We start from the raw sequence: 12,944 nt of genomic DNA, 5'->3' as shown, positions 1-12,944 counted from the left end.
AACCCTTTATCTAAAAGCCATCAGGGACAAGCACTCAATACAAGTTAACAAGCAGGAACTGATAAGATAACATTTATATGAGGTCAGAAGTCAAATGCCAGTCAAAGGCTTTTAACCTCTTGGGTCATAAACAGGAATAGTTAAAAGTGAGAGGTAGTTATTTATCGGATTTTAAGGGTACCTGATCATTGCCAGAGAATCCTCAATAATGAAACTAATTAGGATTTATAGAAAAAGAACTTTGTAGCTGTTCAAAGAAAATTAACCTACAAACCCATAATTCTTCAATTGTAGGGAGAAAAAAACAAACAAAAAAAATCCTCTTTGGGGTGGGGGAATAAATATAGCAATTTAAACAGATTTAGTAACAAAAATCTCTCCCAGAAATAATAATTTATAGCTAATGTACATATGGATTAATATATGGTAAAAGATATATCTTGAAAAATCTGCATTTACAATCTAACAAAAATAACCATTACATAATTTATTTCCAATTTTTGTTCTTTTTCTTTTATTCCCCTTCAAACCTCCCAAATTAGACAGAATATAACTCCAATATCACAATACTTCTTGCTCTGAAAATGCCATCATTTATAAATTAAAATATACATATACGTATTCTAGTAGCAATTATTTTAAAGCATCGAACTATTACAACTGCTTAATTAAATTTTTATCCTAATCTACCCAGAGAAACAGATGTCTCTTCTTTTATTTGCTGTCAGAATATTTTTCTTTGTTTTGATTTTTGTCCTTTTTTGTCTTTTTTTAGGTATAGACTCCAAACTCCCAAACAGTTCCTGGTCCCAGAGTCCATGCTGACTTATATTTTCAAAGCACACCATCCCCCTTTTTTTTCTCTTTTGCAATAAAAGAAAGCAGATCTAGATATTCCTTTCTAGAGAGATAGAGGGATTGTTGTTAGGCCTGCTAAGGCCCACTGTTTCTTTAAACAGAGTCCACAATACACTAGGCGAACATTGTGGATTTAAAATGCTTTTAAATATTTATCAGAAGTATTTTATCATCATATTCAAATGACACCTGGAGTGCACTCACCTTTATTGACAAGCTCTGTTCTGAAAGTCCATTTGCTTCCTTAAAGCCCCCCAAGCAGAACAAGGACTACCCGTTTTCATTCAGTTAATGTTTAGTAAAAAACCAAGCAACCTTAATCAGCATGCTGATTGCATCGTCAACTAACAAATAATTTACTACTCTGAGCATTGCATTCCATTAAAAGCTCATTAAATTTTCTGTTCTCCAATGGGAGGTTTAGCTTTTGAACTGCATGCTTTTGCTTCGAATGATCATTTATTCAATTTTTGCAAAATGTTGTGGTTTTTTTCCTGAAGTATAGGTGAGCATTTCAATACCTATAGACTGCAGACATATGGAAACACAGCCCAGGGTTTGAGAATGTGCCATTTGATTTATAAACTCTGTTTAATAAAAATTCAACATAATCTTGTGTAGTTTTAGGAAATCCTAAAATCACTGAGTATATCTGTAGTTATGCCTGACCAAAACAAAGCCTCAGAAATGTGAATACATAATATAAAATGTCAAATCCCTTTTTTAAAGCTTATTTTTTCCTTTTTCACGTATTGTAGCTATTGTTATTTTTATTTTTTTTATCCTTGTAAACAGCTATTTTCTCCTGATTAAAAAGGAGCATGACACCACAAAGCGTTTACCATATTTGATACCAAACTTAATATCTCAGTGTGGGGGGAGAGGGGGGACACTGGGGGTTGGTGGCTAGTTACCTAAAGAAATCTACATCACTTTCTGGGGTTTACACATTTTTACAAACTCACAAGCCCCTGAATTATTTTCATGCCCAGACTGGTCTAGAAAAGAGTATTATTTTTAATTTAGGGAAATGTAGGAAAATATTGGCCCCCAAATTAATATGCATCTTTGGATTGCTAATTATGCTCATTGCAAATTTGGGTCATTTTGCATGAGTGACTCTAATGCAGCGCTGAGATTGCCATGCAGCGCAGTGGATTCCTGATTCCCCGTGCTAATCCTGAACTCGGTGATTGTGTCAGGTGCAGTTCTGTATGCTCTAGCAGCTGGCTCATCCTCATCAATGCAAATAAGGCAACTCCTACAATCAGAGCCTCGCAAGTGTGAGGCCTGATTGCTGAGGGCAGGCTAAAGCACTACACAGACTCTCACTTTCAAATCACGCTAAGTGACAAGACAACTGCAATGTCCCTCCAGTTCAAAATCAATCTTTTGAAAACAAAACAAGAAGAAGAGGATGGATACAAAGAAGAGAAAGCCCCAGTGTTTGGGAAATGGACTTGTTTAGATAGGCTTTATTTAGACACAAAGATAATGTAAAATGCATTTCAACAAATAATTCTTTAGCTCCTATTCTGTGCAAGGTACTTTGTTTTAAGGGCTGTAGGGGATACAAAGGTGAGGGGGGATAGTCCTCTTCAAGGAATTCTACCATTCGACTGCAGAAAATTATAAAGGTTAAGATAATAGAATTATTATTATTTGGCACAGTCACCAAAATCTTAAATGAAAACCATGAAACACATTTTTACAGGAATTATTTAGAGATGGCACTATGATACACTCTTTCAGAGCAAGAGCTTCAGGTTCAAATCCCAGCTTTGACGTTTACTTGCTCAAGAGAGTTCACCTTCCTACAACCTTAGTGCTGTCCCCTGCATGGTGACGACACAAGGCCCTGTCTCACAGGGATCCCAGAAGGGGGCAACTGAGGTTACACATGTGACATACTCACCACAGTGCTGGGCACACGGTAAGTGCTGAATAATATCAGCTGAGGTTCATGTTATTTCCTCCTTAACAGATAAAAACGGGGGGAAGGAGGTGCACAGGAATAACAATGTGACACAGTTTGAGAAGCGTTTATTTGATCCGTCTCTAAACTCCCATTTTACCTGTAGCATTTTCCCCACAGAAGGGAAAATACTGTGAACGTGAAAAAGCCCTGCATCTCTCAGTGGTGCCTGGACTACCCTGGCAACTCAGAACATGAAGGAGAAAACAAGAAATCCCTGTGCTTTCCTTTTCTTCTTTCCCAAACACGTGTGCAGACTTCCCCTGCATTTCAGTCCCACCCTCTTTATTTTACTGCCTAATCTATAAAGGAGGATTAACAGCAGCACGCTGCTTTGGTATAGAGCAGATTCTGGGTGAGGACCTTTAGGTAGAGTTTAATGAATACAATTTGCTATAGCTGTGAGTGCATATTTTTAGCTACATGCTGGGCTCTAGCATTGGCTCTTGAGACAGATGAACAGACCCTTTGATCAGACTTGGGTGTTGTTGTTCCAAGAAGCACCTTTTTCAGAGAGTAGTTGGGAGGAAATGTCTTCTGTTTCTCTTATTCTTAATTTGCACTCTATAGATTTAGATTCCAGATAATGGGTCCCAATAATTCACATCACAGCTCTGAGATACACCATTGTGGGAAGCAAAGGTACTCCTGGGTAGGATCGGATCAACTTCCTCGTTGAAGACGATGGCTGGTGCTCAGGTGGGAGGTTGCCATCCTTGTCCCTTGGAGAACAAGCTAGAGGTAGTTAACCTTCCTGGGGGAGGCTTGGCCTAGGCAACATCATAGACACCATATCCCCCCTGGAGTTACCAAACAATAAAACTGCTTCCTTTGCCAAACACAAAGAATGGTCTGGAGTAGGATATTAGCAAACAGGAAACTACATAAAGAAGATTGGGAGGGACAGAGCGAGGGAGGGAGGGCATGAGAAAGGAGAAAAGAAGGAAGGATGGAAGAAAGGAAGGAAAATTATAGCAAAGAGAAAGCATACAATAAGATCTCTTTTCTGCTGTAGTTTGCCAGGGAGAGGACAACCACACATCCTTGTCTTGATTTTAGCAGGGCCATGGCAAGGATGGGGAGGTGAAGAAGAAGGGGCTTTTATATATTACAGCCAGGGTGCAGATGAGGTGCCAAGTCTTGTTGAAATAGGTGGAACTTTAAGGCCTTGGCATTGGGAGAGGGTGAGCAAGATGGTGAGTGATTTGATCTCTTCTATTCCTGTTCAGGACCCTCTCCTTCCCTTTCTAATAGGATTAACAGATATTTTCCTAAGCAGAAATCAAAATGTGTCAAATCATCTGAGACAGTCAATTTGTTCACAATGCCCACATTCTTGCATTATGGATGCAGCACTATTCAAAAACAGTTTCATTTCAAGAGATACAATGCAGTGGAGAGGTAAACATTTATCTTCATAATCTTACACTCCTTTCAGACTGCTTAATTTTTCCCAGTGATTTTCCCCTCCTCTTTCACTCCACCCCCAAGCTCAGCTTCAAAACATCTAGTACAAAAAAGACATGACTTCCCCAGAGGATTCGGGTCTCAGTGATCCTGATGATGCAATGTGTGCTCTCCATTATTCCTGGGAGCTCCCTGGATATGTTCTGCATCCTGGCTCACAGCTTCCGCTGTTCTGTTGCATCACGTACAAATCCTCCTGCAACACCTGCAAAGGCTACCTCCACCCCTTCCTCCCACCTCATCTCTAGTTATCGGGACTCCTTCCCCATCCCACCCCACTCCACCCCCACTCTTTTCTTTTATTGTTATTATTGCTATTATCATTCTCTCCACCAGCACAGCCCTCTGCAGCTTCTCCTTAGGGAGGCATTAAGTTGCCTTCCTTTGTGCTACCTTAAAACTGCTTGTCCTCCTGCAGCTCCCTTTGAACACAAGGACCAGTGTCATCTTTGGAACAATGAATGCAAGTAGTTACAGTGGGAATCCAACTTCACATTGTTGGCATTCCTGAAAATCTTATGCATTTTCATTCCCCCCTCCTCCTTTCTTCTCATTGATACCCCATAAGATAGCAGCAATTAGAAGCTCTGAAATGAATAGAAACAATAGCTACTGGTATGACTTATTCTTAAGATTTGAATAGTAGACATTTAGGAAGCAGAATAAAGTCTCCATCTTTTTTTCCTTTTTCTTACCATCTGTATATTCAGTATACAGGTAGAGATAGTTTCTTTTTTAAAAGTGGATTGCTGACAGTATTTTGTTGTAATATATTTTCTATTGATATATCTTAAGTGTCCATTTAACCGTAATGTTCTCTGTGATTGTGGTGTCAAAATGTAATGAATCGGTCTATTCTACCCAGAAAGCCCTACCATTTCCCCGTCCCACCTGTTAAAATCCCACCCATTCTGCAGGATCCAGCTCACACCCTATCTCCACCAGGAAATTGTCCTAGGTCCTCCCTGGAGAATTCTTCTCCCTCCTTGTGGCTCCTGTTGCAGGTGTTTATGTCTCTGCTCTGATTGGAGCTGGCTTTTTAAATCTAGTTATTGTCGATGTTGGTCTGCACAGCTTGACATGAGGCTCGGAGGACAAAAAAACTGAATGTCTTCCTTTCTGGACCCTCTGCTACTCCCAGGAGAGTGCCTGGCACAGCAGTAATGCAAATAAAATAACATTTAAGGGGTGGCCAAGTAACAGAGCTGTGCTTGGAAACAGATCAATGGGCAGAGAAGCTCTGTCGCCTGAGGATGAATCACGGATGGCCAGCTGGCTGGCCTTCTTCAGGGCCAGAGAAAAGCCTACCAGGTCCTCTTTGGGGCCTCCCTGGACTAGGGGGACATCAAGTTACTCCTGCCCACTTCTCCCACCCCACTTTCACTTCTATTTGACAATGATTTTGAGACTTCCCTACATTAGAATTTTTAATATTTTTTCATCTACATGCTCATCTTTAGTAAATACATAACTAGATGGATTGTGAAGTGAGGGAATTAAAAAGTGCTATCTTATATCGGAATGAATAAATCATTTATATTAGCTCTTCTGTTTCTAGGCTGGTCTGGAATTGGCAACAAATACCAAGCCATCAGTACTGTCTGACATGGAGTATTCATTTATTTGTTGTTTTTTTTAAGTGCTCTGACAAGTTGTTTACTGTGAGCCAAATGTCAATTAGTATTGGCCTGAAAAGGAGTTGCTGAGTTACACGTGTTTGTGTTTAGCTTCCCAGTCATCCTGACTTTTTTGGCTTTTATTTGCACAAGGTATTTATCTTCAAAGACTCACCATCAGCACCACCACACACACAAAAAAATCCTATTTAATAATTTAACATTTTCTTTAAACCACACCTTGTTGGCAACCCTATCATTTCAGCATTAAAGTTTTTCTCCTGATAAGGCAAATGACACTTTAGCCTTAGTTAATGTAAAACAGGAAGATGTTAATCTCATTTTCAACGTGTCAGCTCTTCCAGGTAGGGTATTAATACACAAGATCCCCTGCTGGCAGACTCAACAGAATCTTTCCGGCTGTGAAGTGAAGTCCAAACCTGGTAATTTTTGCTTTCCTTTATTGTATGTTCTCAGGTCTGCTTGGTTCCTTGAAAAAGATATATCAGTAGCTAAATACATATAAAGAAACAAGAGATGTTTGCAAACTATTGACTTAACTCTGTACTCAGACACTTGATAGGTTTGTTTTAAATGTTCACACACGATAAACATTTGGGTATGTTTCATAATAAGTAGCAACAAGGTAAAGCGTATTTAAAAAACACTGAGATCTATAATTTTGCATCAGAGTACTCCAGTCCAATGCCACCATTTACTTTATTCAATTTACTTTATTTAAAACAATAATTGTAAAGAATCAAACAAAGAAAATTATGGACTATGTTGCATGCAGTGGTACAGAATTCCATATCCTGAAAGATAAATTTATATTCTTGAAGTAATGTCAGAGTTAAACTTTTCATTTTTATTTCCTTTGGGGCATAGAGATGAAAGAAAACAAGGTTTTTGTGGTATTTTAAATTATGTGGACAGTATCAAGAAAATTTGTTTCCTACAGAAATTTGCAGAAGTTTTTGGGATTTGTCCTACTTTATTCCAACAAACATTAAGGAGAGTTGTTGAAATATCATTTCAAAAGAGGTCAGAGCAAGCAAAAACAAAATTAGTCACATAGTGAATATAAAGGATATTAAAATTAAGCTTTCTTATTTATAAATGATTAATAGTTTTTAAAGAAAATGACGTATGGTTCCAATTTGAGGAAGAATAGAATGGACATTTTAATCTCACATAAGAATAAGGTTTTATGGGGTTTTTTAAAATCATGGATAAATAAATTGTAGATATTAATGAGCTATTAGTTCATTTGAACTGAAAATACAACAGAAGCAGAAAGAATAAAATAGGATGCCAATGAAAGCAAATAAAGTAACATTAATGGGGGTGGACAAGTGAAAGGGCTGCAGTGTGGAAACAAATGAAGAGTCAGAGACCCTGGGGGTGCACCACACCAGGGCTTTCACCAAGCTGAGGAGGGTTTTGAAAAGAGGTGTGATGGTGGCCCTTGAGAGGTTAATTTTTGAACATATTCTCCCACTTGCTAGTCACTAGCATAGCTTGCTAGTTCTTGTGTTGTGTCTGGGACAAGTATTGTCATTCCCACTTTACAGATGAAGAAACAGTACAGAGAGACTGAAACAGTCAGGCAGAGTTATGCAAGCCCCAGGCCTGTGATTCTTCTTCTTCTTCCTTTTTTGAGTTTAGGATGGGGACTTGAAAACTGTGAAAGGAAGGTAAGAAAGATGAACCAAAAAAATGTGAAACAAAGAAGGAAGAGTCACTGAGGAATTTCAAGCTGTCAAGTTTATCCAGAAAGAGAAGACAGGAAAAAAGTGAGATAAGATTTTTTTTCTCTTATTCCTGTCCAAGTTAATAACATACAGTGCCTCTTTTTATTCATCTCCCGTCTGTACATATTTTCCCACACACCATTCTATAGTTATATAATTCATTTCCTTGCCCACTGGGTCAATACTTTATCATGTTACCAGTCTCTTTTTCTAATAGCTTTTATACTCCTTGCCAGTGGGAGTGTACCCCCAGAAGAAGGGGATGACAAAAGGAAGGGGGTGGCCAGGAGAGGCCTGGTATGCAGGATCATTGTTAGCGCTACATCTGGATTGTTCCATTTCCTCAGCGGAAATTATTATGCATCTCCCCCGAACCACGAGGCCATGTTAGATTCTGTGCTTAGCTTGTATTTGGAACATGGATAGACTCACTGAAAAATATAACAAGATTAAATTCTAGCATTGTTCATTGCAACCATATAACATGTTTTATCTATCACATCTTAAATCTCCTTGTGGAAATGTAACAGAGTTATAACCTATATAATTTGTATCATTGACATTTTGGTTTTCTTTGAAAACAATTTAATACAACTTTAATTGAGGTTTTTAAGCCTCACAGGTTAGAAGGTTTAGGATAAGATGTGGAAATAGTGGGAGAAAGTAACTTACCAAAGCTGTTAAATGACTTCTAAGGAGTCACACAACTGGCTGAGCCTGAGATAGATTTGAACTTTGATTCTAGACTCTGCATCCTGCATATTGCCTTCCAACAGCAATTCAGTCAGTGCTATGTGCTATAGAGAACTGCACTGATATTCCCTACATATGGGATTTTTTTTTAAAATAGGATACAACCCAAACAATTCTAGAAAAAAAAATCAGAGCATTGTTTGGAGGAAGAGAAATTTCTAAGTGAAAAAAAATCCCCCCAAATCAAACAAAGAACTCTACCATGCATTTGTTACTATGAAACAACACAAAAGAGACCTTAGTAATAAGCAGTGGGCGAGGGAAAAGGGGGCCTTATTTCTCTGCCTATCAAAATGAGCAAGAATGTAGGTAGTCAAAGAAAAATATGGACACTAAGGTGGTTTCCTTGCACAAAGCTGCCATTTCCCCATATTCTCCCAGTCAACCAACAAATATTGAGTACCCATTTCCTGGCAGCACTGTATTAGAAGCTTGAAAGTGAACAAAGCAGACATAATCCCCACCCTATTGAATTAACTAATTTGGATAACTGTTCTACTTTCAAAATATAAACTGCATACTTATGAACTATTCATATTTCAGTATGAATTACTTTAGATGAATGTGAATGTCTTGACTCTTCGTTTTAGGAGGATGTTAATTAACGATAGCTCAATTTTATTATTTATGGTGAAGATGCAGGGCAGTGAACAGAGGAAGGAGAGTAAAGAGTGATAGGTAGTTTTAGAGCATGGAGAGTATTGAAAGGGCATATCAATACTCTCCAGTGTAAACTTTGTGGCTACTTCGGGGTTCTAGATATCTAGAGAGACGTAGGTAAAAGGATGATGAGGGGAAGCTTTGTCTCCATTTGCCTTAGGTATTTCTTGACCCAGGAATCTGTGACCTTAGGAACTTTATTAAAGAAGTCTGGATGTTATCAACCTTGAGTGATATCTGCAAAATAGCACCTTTAGTCAGCTGTCATGGTGGTAGCTCTAGCCCCAGAAAAATAAAAAGAAAGACTGTTGTATGTTCTTACACTGACTATATCATAAGCCAGATAATCGATAATTGAGGTGGGTTTGGAACAATTTTCTTGACATTTTCAACCAAAGTACCCCTTAACTGGTGGTACAGGAGGATGTTTTAGGTAGTAAAACTCCATCAACAGAATTACACCAATGGAAGCAGGGCACAGGAGGACTGTTGAGGGTAGCTCAAAAGCAGCAAGTCTTTAAAATACAGTCATACCTCAGTACTTATCAGATTCAGAACACATCAAACCTTGTGCTCGTTGCATTTTGATGAGAAAAAAATGTTAAAGCACTCAGCACCTGCTAAAACTTATATGAGTCACAATGCCACCCCCCCCCAAGAGAAAATGCTTCATCGCTTGGTTTTCATTGGTTTCAGGGCTCCTCTCAAGTTCCAGGAAGAATTAACAGTGGGTACTGAGGTACAACTGTATTGTGGTGCTTTCTTTGAAATTTTAAGATATCGTTATATGTTAACCTTATGATAAGTCCATGTTTGTTTTATAAGAAAATATTGTTTCAAATTACTTGTTATTGATAAAACAGACTCTCTGGGAAGAAATATCGTGATTACTCCATTAGCCTCAGTCAGCCTGTGCATGACTGCATGTGGGTGGGTATATCTAGAGGGTTTCACTGAGGAGGATGCTAAATGTGAGGTTTTAGTTGTCTGAGAAGTCACAACACCAGGATTTAGTTGAACTGAGAACACTATAAACTCATTTGTAAGGCTGATTGCCTTCCTCAGGATTCCCATCAGTTTCTGGGACCCCACGTTTCCAAGATTTTTTCCATGATTGCCAGTGATATGGGTTCAAGTAGTCAGGATAGGTAAAAAATATGGGGCCCAGGTCAAAATAAAAGACCCAAAAAACCGGCATGAAGCTCTGGGCATTTGTGGAAAATGGTCTGGGTGAAGCATCCTCGCTAGCCTGTTCCCTTATGGACTGTTGATAGAGTTTTGCCATCTAAAACTTTCTCTTTTACCACCACACAAAGCAGGCTGGGTGTGAGACAGGAGGGAGAATATAGAATTCGGTCCAACTCTGTCATTATCTAGGTTCCTTCATCCCATCAATGCTTATTGAGTCTGTAGCTGACATTGTTTGAGACTCTAGGGATACAACAGTGAAGAATGACAGGGTCATGGTGGTAGCCAGAATATTAGCCCTCAATAATATCCATGCCCTATTTTCTAAGAACCTGTAACTCTTACCTTACAAAGGGACTTTGAAAATGTGATTAAGGATATAGACCTTGAGATGGCAGATTAATCAATATTATCTAGGTGGATGTAATTTAAAAACATGGGGTCCTTAAGAAATCTGAGAACCTTTCCAGGTTGGAAAAAGATGAGATGGGAGAAAAAGGACAGTTTTGGACATATGAGGGATGAAACTACTGTTGCTGGCTTTGACTATGGAGTGAGAGACTATGACTCAATGAATGCAGACAGCTTCTACAAGCCAGAAAAGGCAAGAAATGGACTATCCCCCAGAACCTCTGGAGATGAACATAAACCAGCTGACTCCTTAATTTTAGCTCATTAAGACCTGGGTCAGATTTCTGATCTCTAAAATTGTAAGATAATAAGTTTTGTGTTGTTTTAAATCACTAAATCTATGTTAATTTGTCACACAGCAATAGAAAACTAATAGGATTCCCATCCTTTTTGTGCATGTATTTTAGTAATGCAATAAATTAAATCCAATACAATAAAATAAATATATACAACATGTCATTTGCATATTCTAATAAGACTATAATAGAAATGAATAAAGTAATGTGATGGAAATTATAACAGACACAATTGAAAATTTTCCAATGCTTTGAGAATGTCTACTGCATGAGTTTTGGTGTTAGGTAAAGACCAGCTATTCCTATAGGAGTTTCTTCAATCTGTCTCCTTTGCATCTAGACTAGAGCACAGGCACATAACTTGGATTCTACTAAGCAGATACATCCACGTCAGAATTTGAATCAGATGCTACTGATGCAAAAGAATTATAACAGCCCTGGCTGGCATAGCTCAGTGGATTGAGTGCGGGCTGTGAACCAAAGTGTCGCAGTTTCGATTCCCAGTCAGGGTACATGCCTGGATTGCAGGCCATGACCCCCAGCAACCACACATTGATGTTTCTCTCTCTCTTTCTCCCTCCCTTCCCTCTCTACAAATAAATAAATAAAATCTTTTAAAAACAGAATTATAACAGTGGGAAACTGTAATGGGGAATTGTAACCTACCCCACCATTCTTTTGACATTGTTCTGTAAATGCTGACTATGACTAATGTGTAGCTTGTAGATGAACAGCATGTTTGTATAAGAAACCTAGAAACTAACTTTAAAAGATGCAGACTCTGACCTTCAGGCATCTGAACTCCTAGAGATTTGTTGACCTTTGATCATGGAGCCAGGATGACCCAAAGTCAGGATGACATGAACCCAGGATGACTAAACCAGGATGACGCACATTGGACCATCACTTGCCTTATTGTAATGGACTGTGCCTGTCTGCCTGTAGAGAATTTTCATCCCCCTCCCTTGATCATCTTTGTTCTGTTCCCCTCTGTTCTGCCCTTATAAAAACCTCTGTCTCCAGTGAGAGGTGGAGATGGGCTTTGAGACATGAGTCCCCTGTCTTCAGGACCAGATGGCTGGCATCTGCACTTTCCTTTACATCAGCAACTGCCTCTTGAGTCAATTGGCTTTTGTAGTGGCAGGTAACTCAACCTCCATTCAGTTACAATATGATAGTTTAGGTAATTTCTCCTCCTTTCCCTCCCTCCTGTAATAGTAGCTGAAGCCCCAAAGTAATACATAGCACAAAAGAGCCAACTTGTTCTTAGCAACTAGAGTTCATTCTTTCTCAAATCAGTTCTGTAACATAGTTTTGGAAGTTAATCTGGGAGTTAACCCAAGCTTAGCTCTCTACCCCTTTGAACAATTCAGTAAACCACAAAATATCCTTATATTAAACTCTTTTTCTGCTTAATCAATTGGGGTCACCTTTGATTGCTTACAACTAAAAGCCCTGATGGAAACAGACAGTAATTAAAACAAAAGAGACCAATTGAGAAAATAGTGGTTGGTCAAGGAGGTCTTTCTGAGAAGGTGATATTTGAACAGGAGCAGGAAGAATGTGAGGGAGTAAGTAACGTGAACAGGTAGGGAAAGCTGGAGCTGAAGAAGGCAATGCAAAGCCTCCTATTTGGAGCTGGGGGTTTGACAGAGAGCAAGACAGATAAGGTTTCTGCCTTGGTATATTTTACCTGTGGTGGGAGTGTTTGGACTGTTAAAGGTAGACAAATAATAACATAATTTCTGATAATTATAAGGGTTTCATTTTTGCTTTTTAAGTAAGTTCTATTGTGAAGTACATATGATTGGTAGATTAAAAGACAGAAAACAAATCTATAGTTGGATGAATTGTCACAAAGCAGACAAATTTACAAGTTCATACAGTCGTATAATCACCACCAGAGCCAAGATATGCCATCCCAACATGCTTACTGTTTTAGTTTTCACATTTAGAGCTAGAATTC

The 12,944-nt window shown here is 38.7% G+C and overlaps 2 long non-coding RNA genes across 3 annotated transcripts in view; one reads left to right on the top strand and one right to left on the bottom strand.

Annotated features, from left to right (window-relative positions):
- The window catches only part of LOC118499481, a 40,563-nt gene extending 39,218 nt beyond the window's left edge, over positions 1-1,345 (bottom strand). For both annotated transcript variants that reach the window (XR_004901976.1, XR_004901975.1), the window contains exon 1: positions 1,063-1,345. This is a non-coding gene — a long non-coding RNA (uncharacterized LOC118499481). The remainder of the gene's footprint in view (positions 1-1,062) is intronic.
- A 3,773-nt stretch (positions 1,346-5,118) lies between these two features.
- LOC118499480 lies at positions 5,119-10,736 on the top strand. Its single transcript, XR_004901974.1, has 2 exons — positions 5,119-6,359; positions 7,585-10,736. It is a non-coding gene; the product is annotated as an uncharacterized LOC118499480 (long non-coding RNA).
- The last annotated feature ends 2,208 nt before the right edge of the window (positions 10,737-12,944 follow it).

This window comes from Phyllostomus discolor, chromosome 3, assembly GCF_004126475.2.
Source record: "Phyllostomus discolor isolate MPI-MPIP mPhyDis1 chromosome 3, mPhyDis1.pri.v3, whole genome shotgun sequence".
NCBI lineage: Eukaryota > Metazoa > Chordata > Mammalia > Chiroptera > Phyllostomidae > Phyllostomus > Phyllostomus discolor.
Note: the sequence above shows the minus strand (reverse complement) of the source record. Positions and strands in the feature narration are given on the sequence as shown.